This window comes from Mastomys coucha, unplaced genomic scaffold (assembly GCF_008632895.1).
Source record: "Mastomys coucha isolate ucsf_1 unplaced genomic scaffold, UCSF_Mcou_1 pScaffold13, whole genome shotgun sequence".
Lineage (NCBI taxonomy): Eukaryota > Metazoa > Chordata > Mammalia > Rodentia > Muridae > Mastomys > Mastomys coucha.
The window spans coordinates 59,280,112-59,297,028 of NW_022196895.1; positions in this window are offsets into that span (position 1 = coordinate 59,280,112).

Sequence of the window (16,917 nt, forward strand, 5' to 3'; positions counted from 1 at the left end):
CTTTCATGAAGCATGAAGAGTAACATCTTCTACCACCTACGAAAAAAGACTGCCTATAACAACCTAGTGGTTTGCTCCAACATTCTTCTAGAAAACCAAAAGCTACAGAGTAAAGCTGAGGAATGGGTCTGAAAATGTTCACGCATTGCCCAAACAATGGCTGGAGGAGTACAAACGTTTCACATTCCCAAGTCTTAGATGTCTTTCCACAGATAGTCCAGAGGGATCTTCTTTATTAGAAATTGATTCTTCTGGGAATGACTTTTAATCAACCTTATGATAAATTGTGAATGAACTATAAGACATGAAACCCACGGGTGACAGCAAGTTGAATCCTGCCAGAGGTAGAATATTGGCTGGCATAGATGAGGAGAACAGAGTGTGAATTTGATGGAACCTATTACAAGCTTCCTCCATGAAACTTCTCTCCCTGTAAGAACTGATTAGAAACCATGCGAGGGTTGCTAGGTTATGGCACCTAGTGTAGAGAAGCCAGGGAACACACTAGCCAACCCTTCTCAGAGAAGGAAAGACACTCAGGGTATCTGAGAGTTGGCAAGGCTTGTGAATCTAGGAAGTCCAACAGCAAGTATCGGTGAAGCTTTCAGGAAAGCCAGAGGGCCCTGCCATGGGACAAGAATAGGCATACTTGAACACCCAGGAAGAGAGGAGAACTCTGTTCCTAAAGGATGCTAGTTAATGGACACACAATAAAAATGGTTTTGCTTCTCCTAAGGCAAGCTTCAGGATAAGAATGATGTCCTGTGATCATGAGAGAGCTTGATCCCAAGAGACAGGTGGCTTAAGGTACTGTACTCATATATCTCTGTTGTGCTCTCTGTCTTGAAGTTTATAGGAATTAGAAAAGTGGGACCTTGAGACTGTAGCTGGAGGCAAAGGACTTCCATCTCTAGGGAGGAGGAAGATGGCAGTTTAACAAGCTTCAGAGTTAAAGGAAGGGAAATTATTTGTGATTTATGTATAACAAGAAAAGGGATGCAGAGAATCAACCAAAGAATAGGATAATATCATAAAGACAAGATCTCTCACATGAGGCAGAGTCCTCAAGCCAGGCTTGGGTAGCAAGATCATTGATGTCTTCTCTGTCCATCTTGGTGACATTTACACACACTCTAAGCCATCCAGGAGGCAGTCTAGCCAAAGTATCCCTCATCTCTAGGCCTCTTCTGACAATACATCACTGAAATATATTTCAGAAGCACTGGCCAGACACCACTCTGGAGCCAGAAGGAATGGCTCTCTACTGTGAAGCATGAAGGTTGACCTCACATGCCAACATTCCCATCTGGGGACCATTTGCAAACCAGTCATACCATGTCTGTGTTTTCTAAAATATGCATATTTTTCATGCATGGTGACATGGATAGAACTGCCAGTGTATGCTCATAAGTACAAGTCTGTTCTAAAATGGGTCACATCACTGCTTACTTTCTTAGATGAGTCATCTTCCCATTACCATGAGAGAATACTAGACAGAGGCTACTTATAAAGTAGAGCAGCTTTTTTAGGCTCATGATCCTAGAGAGTCAGCCACGGGGTCAGGCATCCACCTGGTTTAGGACTTCTAGAAAGGACAGCGTAGGACAGTGTATCACAACATGAGGGTGTGTTGGGGCAAGTGCTCACATCTTCAGCCAGGAAGCAGACAGAGACTGAGAGATCAGGTTCCCACAGTGCCCTGTAATGCCAACCTCCCAGTGAACTAAGGATCTCTCTAGACCCACCAGCTACATCTCCCACCAGCACCACTGTGGGGACAAACTTGATATACAGATTGGGGGGGAGACATGCATATTACACCCCAACCTGAGTCAGCACTTCCAGAAAAGACATTCAAGGGCAGGTGCAGGTGAACCCTCTCCAGATATATGTCAGAATCCTCATGTGGTCTTCACCTTTGAAAAGACGTATGCAACTTTATACAATTTTATTTTCAGAAAAGGACTGTAAAGTCTATTGTGACAATCCCAAGGACAAAAGAAATAAATGTTCCCAAGAGGAAGAGCTGGAGATTGCCGGTCATATTCACCTTTTGTGGTGATGCCGTCTTGTAGCTACTGGCCATGTCATTGTCCTGTTACTTTGTACTCCCTTGAGGGTATCGATAGCAGCAGAAATAGCACCATCTGCACTTAGCCTTCATGAAATGTTGACAAGCTTCCATGGGTATTAATGGGGAGAAGAGCAACTGGTTCAAATCTTGGCTCCACCAGGACAAAATTGTGTGGTAACATCCTCATCTACAGTCTACAAATAGTTTTCTATCTTCATAGACTATCATGAGGGTTAAATGACATCTCTACTAAAAAGTATGCTGAACACTTCTGAGTTCATCCAAGTGAAATGCCAATACTGACTTTTGTAAGACACATGACACATATGTATGTATTCATGTGATCTTATAACAGTGTTGTGACACAATCAGGAAATCATCCTCCATTTGCACAGATGAGAAACTGGATCTCAAGAAGTCCTGGTATTGTGAGACTTGTCCTGGGAAGATGCGAGCTAACATCTATTCATCCCACATAGGACCCTGACAGCAGAGTAAAGACACAAGGACACATGCTTAGTGAACCACTGAGCTTATTGTGATCATGTTCCTTGTACTTAACTCTAATCCTTCTTAGATTACATCAACACAGGAGTGACCTGAAATACAAAATTCATCCAGACTATTCTTATAAGCCAGTTAGAAAATTCCTGCCCTGGTGAAATGTATGGTGAACAGGTCTAGGAGTGTTTGGAGTAAATGGCATGTCCTTAACTATGGACTTGACTTCACTGGGAGTGCAGGTAGCTCTCCACAGGATGCTCAGGCTCTGCCAGAGCTGCTGTGCATAGCATCACTCCCACGCACTGGTTTTCCTCTAACAACCTCAGTGTAGCCACAGTTGTTTGATGCTGAAGCTGCTAGACTATCAGCCTCACTGCCCTCTGCCCATGGCAAGGCAGGACCAGAAAGAATAGCCTTACCTGTGACCTACTATAGAGGCAGAAAGCCAAGAGATCCAGTGTTGTGCACTTGCTAGCTATGAGTCCTACCACCAAACCACACCCAGCCTGTGGAATTAAGTCTTTCTTGATCAGTGTGTAAGTTCTTTATTAGTAACAAAATTTTGAAGTATAATTGCAAAAATGTGTCTCCCAGGAAAGTGAAATAAGCATGCACTGCAGACTTTTGTTTAAGTCATTAATTTAAAAAGCCACTAAGAAGTCATGGATAGTTCAAAACACATCCAAGATGTTAAATATTCATCAGATGATACAAATATTGGTTGGGTATGATGGCTCACTCCTATGATCCAAAGACATGGATATCCTGAGTGAGTTTGAGGCCAGCTTGGCCTACAGACTGAGAATCTGTCTTTAAAAACAAACAAGCAAAAGAATCCTGGGTAGGTACAGAACTGGCTAGTGTCCAATGAGACCAGAGACAAGCAAACATTTTTCTAGTGAAATATAGAAATTGTCCCATCAAACAGACTATAGAAAATGTTAAAGAAGTCCTTTTATTACTTTTTACTCAGAGTTACAAGACAAATTTATCATCTCAACAGCAAGAAAACCAAATTCAAATTTTAATATTATACTTGGCAGTAAAAGTTTCACAAAAAATTCCCCCTTCTTATGAATAAATCCATCAAAAATGAGCCCAACTTTAAAGTATCCTACTGATTTTACTCTCCTCCAGACTCACTGTTTCAGATCAAATGAATGAGGTTCTCTTCCTAAAACCCTGGAACTTTCTACCTTCATTTGGTTTCCATTGTTTCCCTCTTAACTTAGTGGTTTTTAACCTGTGGGTTTCAACACCTTGTAGATTATGAGATCCTTTCACTGGGGTTGTAGATTGGATATCCTGAGCATCAGATATTTACAACTCATAAGAGTAGCAAAATTACAGTTATGAAGTAGCAACAAAAATACTGTTAAGGTCAGGGGTCACCACAACACTAGGATCTATGTCAAAGAGTCAGAGTGTTAGGAAAACTGAGAACCTCTGTTCTAAACGAATCAGGAGCTAGCCACAGTGCCCCCACCTCAGTCTTATCAGCTAGATAAGCAAGGATGTAGTCTTCATTTGTGCCTGTGATTTCTGAGGTTAATTTTTCTCAGCAGAATCACAGCCTCTTAGACGTATGGTTATCAGAAAATTTCTTCCTTTACAAATATGTTGATCAAGTTTTATGCCCCCTCTAACTCCTCCCATATCAGTTCCTTCCTTCTTACCCACCCAACTTTGTGTTTTCTCTTTATCTCTGTCAACCCTCCCCCATTAAACGAATTAAACCATGACAACAATGAAAACAAGAAACGAAAAACCTCCACAAAAACAAAAATTAAAACCAACAGGAAAAAGACCAGTAAGACAAAAATTTCCAAAACAAAGCAAAATGAAACAAAATACCACACACAAAAAAATATCATTGAGTTTGTTTTTTGTTGGCCAACTACTCTTGGGCATGGGGCCTGTCCTGGAGTATGCTTGATATACACAGTGACACTGAGTATGTTATTGCTGAGAAGAGATACCATGACCACAGCAACTCTTATGAAGGAAAGCATTTTATTGGAGCTGACTTAAAGTTCCAGAGTTTGAGTGCATTATCATCTTGATGGGAAACATGGCAGCATGCAGGCAGACATGGTGCTAGAGAAGGAGCTGAGAGTTCTACATCTTGATCCACAGGCAGCAGAAGAAGACTATCTGCTACACTAGATATAGCTTGAGCATAGGAGACCTCAAAGCCCACTCCTACAGTGACAAACTTCCTCCAACAAGGCTACACCTCCTAATAGTGGCACTCTGTGAGGCAACCATTCAAACACATGAGTCCATGGGGGCCATACCTATTCAAACCACTACACACCACTCTCTGCCCCCCAATAAGCATGTAGCCATAACACAATGCAAAGTGCATTTAGTCCAAGTCTCCATAGTTTATCACAGTCTCAACAAGCCCAAAGTTCAAAAATATCTTCTGAGATTGATGCAATCTCTTATGAATCTCTTATAAACTCAAAATCAAAAAGCAGTTCACATACTTCCAACATACCGTGGCACAGGATATACGGTAGCATTCTAAAACATAGAGAAGGGAACATAGTGAGGAAATATTGGACCAAAGCAAGGCCAAACACCAGCTGGGCAAAGTCCAAACTTTGCATCTCCATGTTTGATGTCAAAATGCTCTTCAGAACTCCAACTCCTTTCATCTTTGTTGACCATAACACACTTCTGTCTCTTGGGCTGGTTCCACTCCCTATTAGCAGATTTCCTCAGCATGTAGTCCACAGCTCTGGAATAGGCTCTTGGGGTCTCTAAGGCAATCCAGGCTTCATCTTCACTGCTTTATATAATGATTTCTCTGGGCCTCCATGAGGGATATTTCTACCACATGCCCAGCCTCAGAGACTTCTCTTGGTCAAGGAGGGAGATCCCATAACCCTTTCTTCTACCCTTAACTTCAATGCCAGAACCACATGGCTGAAGCTGCTTGGTTCTGCTGCTTGCTGAGGCTGAATCATGGTACACTCCTTCAATCACATCTTCATCAGCTTTATGTTGTACATACTTTACTGTATAACCTTGGTTGTGCTGGAACTTGTAGACCAGGCTGACATTGAACTCAGAGATCTGTATGTCTCTGTCTCCTGAGTGCTGGGATTAAAGCTCACCCTCAGAATGACACACTTCCTCCAATGAGGCTATACCTACTCAAAAAAAGGCTACATCTCTTAATAGTTCCACTCCCTATGGGCCGAGTATTCAATCAAATAAGTCTACGGGGGCCAAACTACTCAAACCACCCTGCCCAATTGATCTGGGCTCACCCAGCCCACATCAGAGAAGTTTCTTCTGGCAGTAGACAGGAATTATAACACAGACCCACAACTGGACAATGTGCAGAGAATATGAAACTTTGAAGCACTCAGAATAAACCAGGATGCTTCCATCATAGCCCTTCCCTTAAGGCTCGGAGAAGAGGACGCAGAAAGCTCCTAAGAGCCACAGAAGATGGATGACTCCAAAGAAACAGTGTCTTCCAGATACTTAAATGTTTTCAAACATTTTTGAACTAGCAATTGTATGAATCACTTCTTAGAATTCCTCAAAGCATATTACACTAAAAGTATTAGTTCTTTTTTTAAATTTTCTGTGGTATTTGGTTCTTTCATGTCCATGTATGTGCTTATTTTTTATAAACTACCTATAACACAGCTTCATTGACTTAAAAGACATTTCGATTTAATGTACTCCTGCCCTCTGACCCTAAGGAAATATTTAATACTCACATAAAGGCTTGCTAAAGACCTCCCCAAATTACAGACACACTCATCCATAGGAAGCTTTTTAGTAATTTTATTACTGCTAAGAGTCTTGCTAAGTAGCACAGGCTACTCGGAACTCATAACCTTCCTGCTGCCATGACCACAGTAGTCAGCATTTCAGGTGCATGGCTTCATGCCAGTTTTATTTTGGTTTAGTTTTAGTTTTGTTTTGTTTTGTTTTGTTTTTGAGACAGAGTCTCAGTATATAGCTCTGATTGTCCTAGAACTCACTATGTAGACCAGGCTAGCCTTGAAAGCACAGATACCTGCCTGGCTCTTCCTTCCAAGCACTGAAATTAAAGGCATGTGCCACCATGCCTGGCTCTTAGTTTTTTGTTTTAATTCTATAGTTTGAACTGTGGATCAAGAGTAAGTATAGACAAACAAAGCCTCTCCACTCTCACTTCCCAAGGAGTGTGAGGTTCTTAATCTATTTGAAGTCACAAACAGGCAATCAGACAAAAAATATTACAAAATGGACCCTTTATCATCATGTACCTGACAAAGATATGTATAATTTCTAATCCAATAAATACTATTAATTGGCCACAAAATAAAACCAAGTTCCCAAACATTGTTGCTATAAATAGAAATAGAGTATCATTCCTATGTGGGCAGAAAGAAAATAAAATAACTAGATAGGAAGAAAAACTCCATAGAGAAAAGAAGTTAGCAGCACTGAGTGCCAGGATCACCATAGTGCATTCAGGAAGTCAAGAAAAGATGCTTGGAAGTTTAAAGGTTCCCACATTCTCATGCTAGAGACATCATTTACCTGGGTCATCTGGTCAACCTATCCAGGTAGATTCCAAAATCCAAGTTGTCTGTTTTAAGAGTAAACTTGGCCATTAGTATAGCTCAGTGGTTAAAGGCACTCCCTGCCAAGATTGACAGCCCGAGTTTGACCTCTAAGTCCCAGGTGGTAGAAAGAGAAAATCAATTCTTCCAAGCTGTCCCCTAAGCTCCACATATACACTATGAAATCTATAAGCTCACCTCTGATTCATACACACCTAAATCAAAGTAAATATTGAAAAATAATACTAGAAGAAGAAACTATAGAAAGAGGAGACAGAGACAAAGTATATGGGAACTCTGCAGTGCTCTATATACTGAAAAACTGGTGGAATAAATAAATTTTCATCAGAGAATACTGTTTAGGAAACCATACTCAGATCTGATCATGTATACATACATACACTCACATATATACATATACACGTATATACATATATACATACATATATCCACATATACACACATGTACATACATACATATATTCACACATGCATACATACATATAAATACACAAATACATAAACATAAATACATACATATATACATACAAACATACATATATACATATACTTAGATATACATATATACATATCATATATATATACATATATATATATATATATATATATATATAAAATGTTTGGTAACAATTAGAAAAAATAATGAGACCTAATGGAGAGAAAAAAGTACATGAAAAACCTTAACAGAAAAGGCCATCTTTAATAATGAATGTACTGTGTGCAAAGGATGCTGTGATGCAGCTGCTGCTGATAAAGCATAGTGGACTGGTTTTGTTTTTTTAAAGTATTTCACTGCACATATGAATTAATGCGGTGATTAAGTTTATGTATTAAACTGACTGAGTCAGAGGGAGACCATATATTTGGTTAAACATAAGTACTTCTACTCAGGAAGGAGTGTGAGAGTGGGGTGAAGTGGGGAAGGAAGAGAGAATGAGTGAAGAACCAAGATGGTAACCATGGATACATGTAGCCATCACTCATAGTTAATGTTATATTCAAAGATAATTCCTGGGCTTTAGCTACACACCAGAACTGGATAAAGAGGTGACTTAATAAACACGTTTCAGATCCTGTTCAATTTTGAATTAAATGTGGTATCAATAAGCAACTTCCCGTACTTCAGTGAGTGTGATCTTGGAGACCTCAGAGCGCCAGAAAAGTCCTCAGCAGAAGGCTTAGCCTGGACCAGTAGAGCAGGAGACTTTGGTTATGATTCAGGGAGAACATATGTTTTCCAGGACAGTCTTGATTAATGTCTCTACAGAGGAATAATCGACAGTATTTCTGTCTGTTCAGAGGAATAACTGACAATTTTGTGTCATTTTTCTTAGTGTGTCTTCCTTGAGGCTACTGAGCTCTTGCCTGAGCCAGCCTTTGTGGGACTCTCTCTGGGATGAGTACCTTCTCAAAGATGAGGGCATTTCTGGGCTTCTTTGTATCCCTGAGAGCACTTCAAGTCAGTTGGGGCTGTCATAATCATATATATGAACTTAGCCAAAAAGTGACCAATGTGCCATGCCCCATGTCAGAACATCAATCTTCTCCCTGTCCCCCACATGTCACATTACCTTTGTGCAATTTAAATGCCGGAAAGGAAAAGATCAAACACTTGCTCAAGTTGTATCAGGTGACCACTGGCATAGGCAGACCTTCCTCTCTAAAGAGTCCCACTGCTTCCCAACTCCATTTCCACAGGGAGGTATCAAGCAGTCTCCTCCTGCCGGAAGTTTACTCTATATGACTTTGGATAGACAGCCCTCCTAGCCCTTTGGGGCCATTATCTTATCTTCTCTCATCGTGGGAGGTCAATAGGCCCTGCCCCTTTAGACATGATGTCCTCATTCTGCCTTGTGACTAGGGACTGGAGACTCCCTTGGACAATGTGGAGGTCAATGCCAAGTTCCTGGGAAAGAAATAGGAAACCACAAAGATCTCCCAAGGTCCTGAGACTAGACAGAGTGACTCACACGGTTGTGTCTGCTTTTGGATGCCCTACTCCACCCCAAGGCTCCCTTAGCACCTCAAGGAGTCATCTTTTCCTGCCCTCCTTTTTCACAGGATGTTTTAATTCTTGGGCCATGATTGGCTTCTACTGTTCTACCATGACATACACTATTGTTTTCCAGCATGAGTTAGATTTGGGTAGTTTTATAAGTTATGATACAGTAATAGATGCTACTTATAGCTTTAGAGTAGCACATAGTTTTTCTAAAGGAAAAATAATTTTGGACTCTTCAATATTATCAAGTAGAATCCTAAGTTTATCACACTGCTAGACAATTCTCTAATCTTTAATGCAGAAAATATAACAGGTCAAAATGTTTTAAATCCTAAAGTACCGCAAAGACAGTAAATCCCAGTTATTTGTGTGTTCATTATTTAACACATGAAAAAAATTTCCAGCAAAATATTCACATAATTTTGCATATTAAATGATAATCTGATATTAGCTATAATTATATTCTATAAATGAGTTTCTGAAACAAAGCTGTTGGGCTTAGTATAAAGAGACAATCTGAGTCTGCCTTTAAAGTTACTGAGGATATCTATTAAACTATCAAGAAGCAATTTATAAGAGAATATGAAACACAGGTTAATCTTTTCATGAAAAGCAGAGTTTATCCTATGTTCAAAGGGGAAAGAGACAGGTAGGGAACATGGCAGGAGATATATAAGGTAGAAAAGACCAGAGCCACGGAGCAAATGCTTCAACGTGAGCCATGGAAGGCATGATTAGCATGATTAGCCATTCTGCAGTCTGTATGTCCCAAAACTAAAGTCACCACTTCTCCATTTCCTGAGATTTGTGGAGAGCACTGACATGACTTCTTTACGGAATAAAGCTGTCATCTACCTTTGTTCAATGCAAGGGCACATCGTTACTTTTGAGCAATTTGAGAGAAAGTGCCTTTGGGAACAATGTGTTCCTCTGTGTATTGGTTGGTTATTTTTCCTACTGCTGGCATGAAGCACAAGTCAGGAAATGTTTATTATGGTCTATCGTTCCAGAGGATCCAGTCCACCATGGAAGGAAAGTCATGCCCACATGACTGACACCCTGAGTCAGGAAGCAAAGAATGATAAGAAAGGGGGAGGGGCTAGGAAACCTTAAGGTCTCCCCCTAGAGCAGGTATGATAGAATTAACACAATGAATAACTATTTTCACTAATGTGTTGGATGTTTAAGGCAATGTTTTTCACCCTGAGTTCCTTACCCTCTAATAAAACCCACACTGAAGAAACTGACTTGACAACCACAACTAACCTTGCCTCTTCACATTGCATTGAAATTAGGATCTTAGAAATGCAAGAATCCTTGTACTCAGTGATCCTAGTTACCCAGGCTGATCTAAGTTATCATTGTTTTTCTCCATTTCCAAGGTTAATATGGCATCTGTGAGCCGAATGGGGTTCTAAATATCTAACCAAAGTTTCTATCAAAGCTACTCATTAATAAAGGCTCCAAACAGGCTAATGCCTCCAGAGGATGGATGAGTTGCCCTCAACCAAGTCCTAAGTCTAATTGGCTTAAGTTTCTCAGCCAGAAAATGCCCCTCCCTCCCACACATGTCCCCTCTTAGTTTCCAGTGGTGCCTCCAAGCCATTGATACAGCTCTTCTATTGTTGGCATGGTGCTTGGTGCCTGCGCCCCCTACCGGGAGCTTCTGGAACTGGTGAGCTAAAATGTATCTCATCAACATAGTGTGTGTGTGTGTGTGTGTGTGTGTGTGTGTGTGTGTGTGTGTGTGTGTGTGTGTGTTTGATCCTCCTCTGCTATTAATTTACCATCAGTCTCTTCCCTCGATACAGTGAAATGCAGGTGGTCAAACATGTGGTTCCCAACACCTTAGAAAGGGGAATCCTTGGGCTGGGCATATAGTTCAGTGCTGAAAATAATGCCTGCTGCTCTCCCGAAGGACCTGAGTTTTAATTCCCAGTTCCCACAAGAGGTGGCTCACAAACTGTCCATTCCATGTGACCCAGAGTGCTCATCTCACTTTTTCAGATGCCATACATATGTGGCATGTACTCAAACATACTCACGTTTTTAGAAAATAAAGTGGAACCACTGGAAATTCTCCCACTTGACTTAGTCTTATATATACTTATCCACAAATAAGGGTAAATGCTTCCTTATGTTATTGGGTAAAAAACTTTTTGTATAAATGTTGGGAAGGTTTGACTTTCTGAAAAGTAGCCACAACAGAAAATGAGAGTTTGAGAATATGAAATTATAAAAATAAGGAATAGGAGTCAGAGAGATAGCTCAGTAGGCAGAGGTGGTTGTGTGTGGGCACTGAGTTCCATTCCCAAATCCTGCAATGTGACAGAAGAGGGAAATGACTCCTGTGAGTTGTCCTCTGACCTCTGCACTGACAAATAAACACATACAAACATACACAGAGAGAGAGAGAGAGAGAGAGAGAGAGAGAGAAAGAGAGAGAAAAATTAAAAAAACTTTTGAAAAAGAATAAATAAGTTGCTATCAACAATTATTTTCATATAGATTTAGCAATTCAGAAAAATGTGAGACATTTACTTTATAGCAGAAACATTAGAAAATTAAAATAAAATTCACCCAATGAAATAGGCAGCCTTCATAATCTGTTTAAGAGACCAAAGTTGTAGCTTTAAAACTATTTAAAAGAAAACTCTATTCAGGGGTCATTTCAGGATTGCCAAACTCAAACAGAAGTAAACACATCAATTCTTTACCAATTGCTGTAAGAAAGAAAAGAGAAAGGGACATTTTATTTTACTTAGTTTCGAATGTGGATCTCCTTTGAGGCTTGCTCTTTGACACACACTACATTTTTTTTTAATGAGTGTTGTCTAATTTCCAAGAATTTGGACAATGTTTCCTGTTATCACTGTGTTAGGGCTCCCAGAAGTTTAAATAACTACTGAAATCCTGGGCAAACCTTCAATGAGTATGTGCTCAGTATTGTGGGTGTGTTTGTGTGTGTGTGTGTGTGAGTGTGTGTGTGTGTAAGAACTTTAATATCTTTCTAGCTTTTTTATTTTATGGACTTTTAAAGGCTGTTATGAAGACTCCTGATTTCTCTTGATGGTATGGTAAGCTACAGAGGGTTTTGAGCACAAGAGTGATAGGTACTGTCTTAGTTAAGTTTTTAAAATATTAAAAAAAAAAAACATTCTAAGAAACACAATGGGCACTGTGTTCTAGGAGGCTGGAGAGGAAGTTGACATCGGGAAGGTACCAAAGTCTCCTGAAGGATGCTGAGATCTGAACCAGAGAAGTAACTATGGGAAGTCATGGGAGGGGGAGTCAGATGGTCTATTTTATCCTGTGTGTTACGGGAGAGAGGGTTGCATGTGCTATGCTGTGGGGACTTGAGTGTGTGAGTATGAGTAGCTGGTTTGCTAGGAGGTGGAGTGGGGTCATGAGACAAGAAGCTCATTTTCAGCCATGCTAGTGGAATTTGATGCTTAGACAACTATGTGAAAACATTAAGTAGGAAACAGGATTCATGAACTTACAGTTTAAGGCAAAACATAGTGCTAGATCATTTCAGTTGGGAGCTTAATTTGCTGTCTCAAGAACATATGCATTGAAGTACAGCAATCAAGGATGGGACAGGTAAGGTCAAATTGCTTTCGGGTTCTTTGAAGTTAATATCCATTAGTCTCTGAGAGCATCTTCGTGATGTGTTCTCACATGATGGAAGAGATAGAAGGTTCAGGTATCTCACTGTAATTCCCTTCTGTAAGTGCACAAACCACATAGATGATGGAGAGAGCCTCGGAATGCCATCTCTTCCCTGAGGTCTGGTCCATTACCACTGTTACACTGAAGATTTTCAAGATGAGCTTTAGAAGGTCGCATCCAAACTATAGCAGAAACACACACACGTGCAAATGTGCATTTTTTTCTAGCATTATGAGAGAATTCTCCAAAAAGTGGGAAATGCTAATGCATTAGTAAAATGTACAAGAAAAATGTAATCTCTGTCTACTACTGAAAGGACACTTAGTTCTTTTTCTCAGTAGATGCATAAACCAGTAGTAATCAACCTGTGTGTCATGATTCTCTTGGGGTGCTCACATATCAGATAGCATGCTTATCAGACATTTACATTAAAATTCATAATTAGCAAAGTTATAGTTCTGAAGTAGCAACAAAATTTTACATTTAGGACTTATGGTTCTTTGAATAGGTATGCCTCCCAAAGACTCATATGTTTGAATGTTTGACCCTTAGAGAGTGTCACTATTAGGAGATATGAGCTTGTTGGAAGAAGTGTGTCACTGCTGGGGTGGGCTTTGATGTCTCCTATGCTCAAGCCATGACCAATGTGACATGCAGTCCCCTTCTGCTACCTTTGGATCAAGATGTTGAACCCTCAACTCCTCCAGCATCATGTCTACCTGCAGGCTGCCATGTTTCCTGCCATGAAGATAATGGACTAAACCTCTGAAACTGTAAGCTAGCCCCACTTAAATGTTGTCCTTTATTAGAATTACCTTGATCATGGCGTCTCTTCATAGCAATAAAACCCTAACTAAGGCAGAGGTCACCACAATATGAGGAATTGTACTAAAGGGTCACAGTATTAGGAAGGTTGAGAGCCACTGGACAGTCATCAGGCCTGAAAATACTATGTGCTGCTTCATTCTTGAAGAGAGAGGCCATGTATCAAAATTAAAAAGTATAGTAACAAAAGAGAATTGTAAATGGGGAGGGCAACTAACACTTAGGGCCACTTAGAGGAAATCTACTACGTACAAGCTTCTTAAAATATATGCAACTATGAAAGAAATCCAAATTGAGTCACCAAATAATGGAGAAAACAAGTAAAATCCCCAGTACCAAGAATGGGTTACATTTAATTGAGTTGTTGGCCAAAGGGACGCCATGGAAACCACCAAACAACTCGGACTATTACCAAGGCTTTTTGTTTGCTCTCCAAAAACTAATGGTAAGACCCTATTGCTGAAGACAACATTGACATATCTCATTGAATACATAGACATTGAGTTGGTGCCTACTTAGAGCCTTGACCCTGGCTAACAAGTATTCATGATAGTGGAAGGTGTTTTGCACACCAGCTTTTAAGAGAAAGGAGAACCCTTCTATTTCATCCTATTAGGAGAAAGGTAATCACTAACCCATCTAAAAACCCCATGACCTGCAATGTTGACCATCTACATGATATACTTATGCAATAGTGGCACAAACATTGTGGGAGCAACTAACTACTACCTGATTGTATTTAAGGACCTTTCCATGAGATAGAACCCACACCCGACACCACCCAGGTGCCCAAGAATCTGAGACTGTATAGACATGGTCCTATGGGAAAACAAAATACTAGTTATAAAACGACTCCTAATGACATTCTGCTATACTCATAGGTCAGTGCCTTGTTCAGTCATGATCAGAGAAGCTTTCTCTTGCAGTAGATGGGAACAAATACAAAGACCCACAATGGACAACGTGCAGAGAATGAGACATTTTGGAATACTCAGTCATAAGTAGGGTGTTTTTGGTTTTTTGTTTTGTTTTGTTTTGTTTTAGCAAACCCTTTCACTCAGGGTTCAGTAAGCCATTCAGAAGAGTAGGTGGAAAGGTCATAAGAGCCAGTGGGGATAGACAACTCCAAGGAAACAGTGCCTTCCAAACAGGGTAGGACTGATACACATAGGAACTCACAGACACTGTGGCAGCATGCACAGGGCCTGCACAGGTTCAAGCCAGATGGGGTCCCAGTGCTGAGTGGGAAGGAAGTGGACATGAGCTCCCATCCCTTAGCAAAATCCTCTCTCCAATTGACAGATGCCTACAAAGAAAAAATTAGGTTTCTCAAATGGAGTCTCATTGAGTATATAAACCACATTCAAGGGTAGGCCCTATGCCCAGCAGTAGTAGATCTTGGCCAACACAAAGCAAACTCAATATTTCTGTAGATTTTTGTTGCCTCATATTGCTTTGTTTGGCATATTTTTTTAGTCTTACTGAACTTTTGCTTGTAAATTATTTATGGTTTCTGATTTTGTAGTTTTATGATGGGTGTGTTTGTATTTCCTGAGCTTTTTAGTCTTTTATTATAATTATTCTTCTTTTTAATTTGTCAGTTTGTTCTGTAAGGATAGAGAGAAAGAAGGCATGGGGTTGCATGGGTGGGGGAGTGGAAGGATTGAGTAGGGGATGGGGAAGAGAAAATGTGACCAGAATATACTGTATACATTTTCATTAAAAAATAAATAAATAGCCGGGCGGTGGTGGCACACGCCTTTAATCCCAGCACTTGGGAGGCAGAGGCAGGCGGATTTCTGAGTTCGAGGCCAGCCTGGTCTACAGAGTGAGTTCCAGGACAGCCAGGGCAACACAGAGAAACCCTGTCTCGAAAAACCAAAAAAAAAAAAAAAAAAAAAAAAAAAAAAAAAAAAAAAATAAATAAATAAATAAATAAATAAATAAATAAATAAATAAATAAAGCAGTTCTTAAAGGGAATTGTGAATGGTCATTTCTAATACCTTTTTGGTGATAAGCAGCTCTTCTGTCACATGCCTAGGCATATTTACAAGCCCTTTCTATGTGGGATGGGAGATAAAATCACATCTAGAATGGTGGAATAAATACCCATGTATATCTTCCTAACATTTGTACTGCTATTGAAAACCCAAGCTTTTTATTTGATTTCGGGTACAATTACAAATCACACCTTAATGTTTGGCTTCTGGGTCATTTCTTATAGGTGTTACTATGGTGCTAACAATGGAAATTTCCAACCCCTTGTTACAAATCCCTGCCATGTATCCCCAGGTGGATGCTGGCCTAGCTGGCCTCCCTAGGCACTTTTCAATCTACTCTTGAGTCTGGAGCTGGCAAATCCAACTGTCTGTAATTCTATAAGCAGTAAATCTTGCAGTGTTCATGGAAATACCATCTAGGTCTCAAGAGCTGGGCTGGAGACCACTTTTTATTTGCAATTAATTCCCTCCAGCTGTGGGAGAACAAAAGAAAAAACACTCCATCTTTAAGCCTCAGATGAATCTCTCTCCTGCCCTCGGGGTGCAAAGCTTATTTTGCTTTTGTGAACTTCACAGAACTGTAAAGGAGATTAAATACTATTTAATACAAATGTTCACGGCTTGACAGGAGAAAAAGCGAGGCTCAGAGTCAATCACATGTCCAAGGTCAAATTTGTAGTCCATTTAGAGGTTTAGTGTCAGTTTTCTTAAGTGTTTTCTCTTTCCTTAATCAGGAATGTTAGATAACCACGCTGGCCCTCAGTTGTGTCATGCAAAGGAGTGTTGTATGTATGTAGGGGTGAACGTGGAGATCTTGCAGAGGTGTGTGTGTGTGTGTATGTATGTAGGGGTGGACATGGGGGAGGGTATGGGCTAGAAAACAAGATCATCAGCACAGCTGAGATAAGGTCGAAGTCCAATAGATACATGTCCTCACGTTGTATCCAATAGCCGCTGGAAAAGAGAAAAAAAAATCATGTCATTTTGCATTCTGTTTTGGGCCTGCTGTCACCACATGTTCTTGTAGAACTGATGTAATATGATGATGTGGACAAAGTGTGAGCAGTTGGAGAGGGAACCAGACACAGGAAGCTGAAATGCCTCATAGTCCGGATCTCTGGCTCTGGTTCCCGCCCCTCAGCTGCACTGCTCTGAAGTGCTATCACATCTTAGCTGATGAGGGTTAATGATGTAAGCATTTATATGGCTTCATGCTGCTTAGGTATAGGGAAGCAACTCAC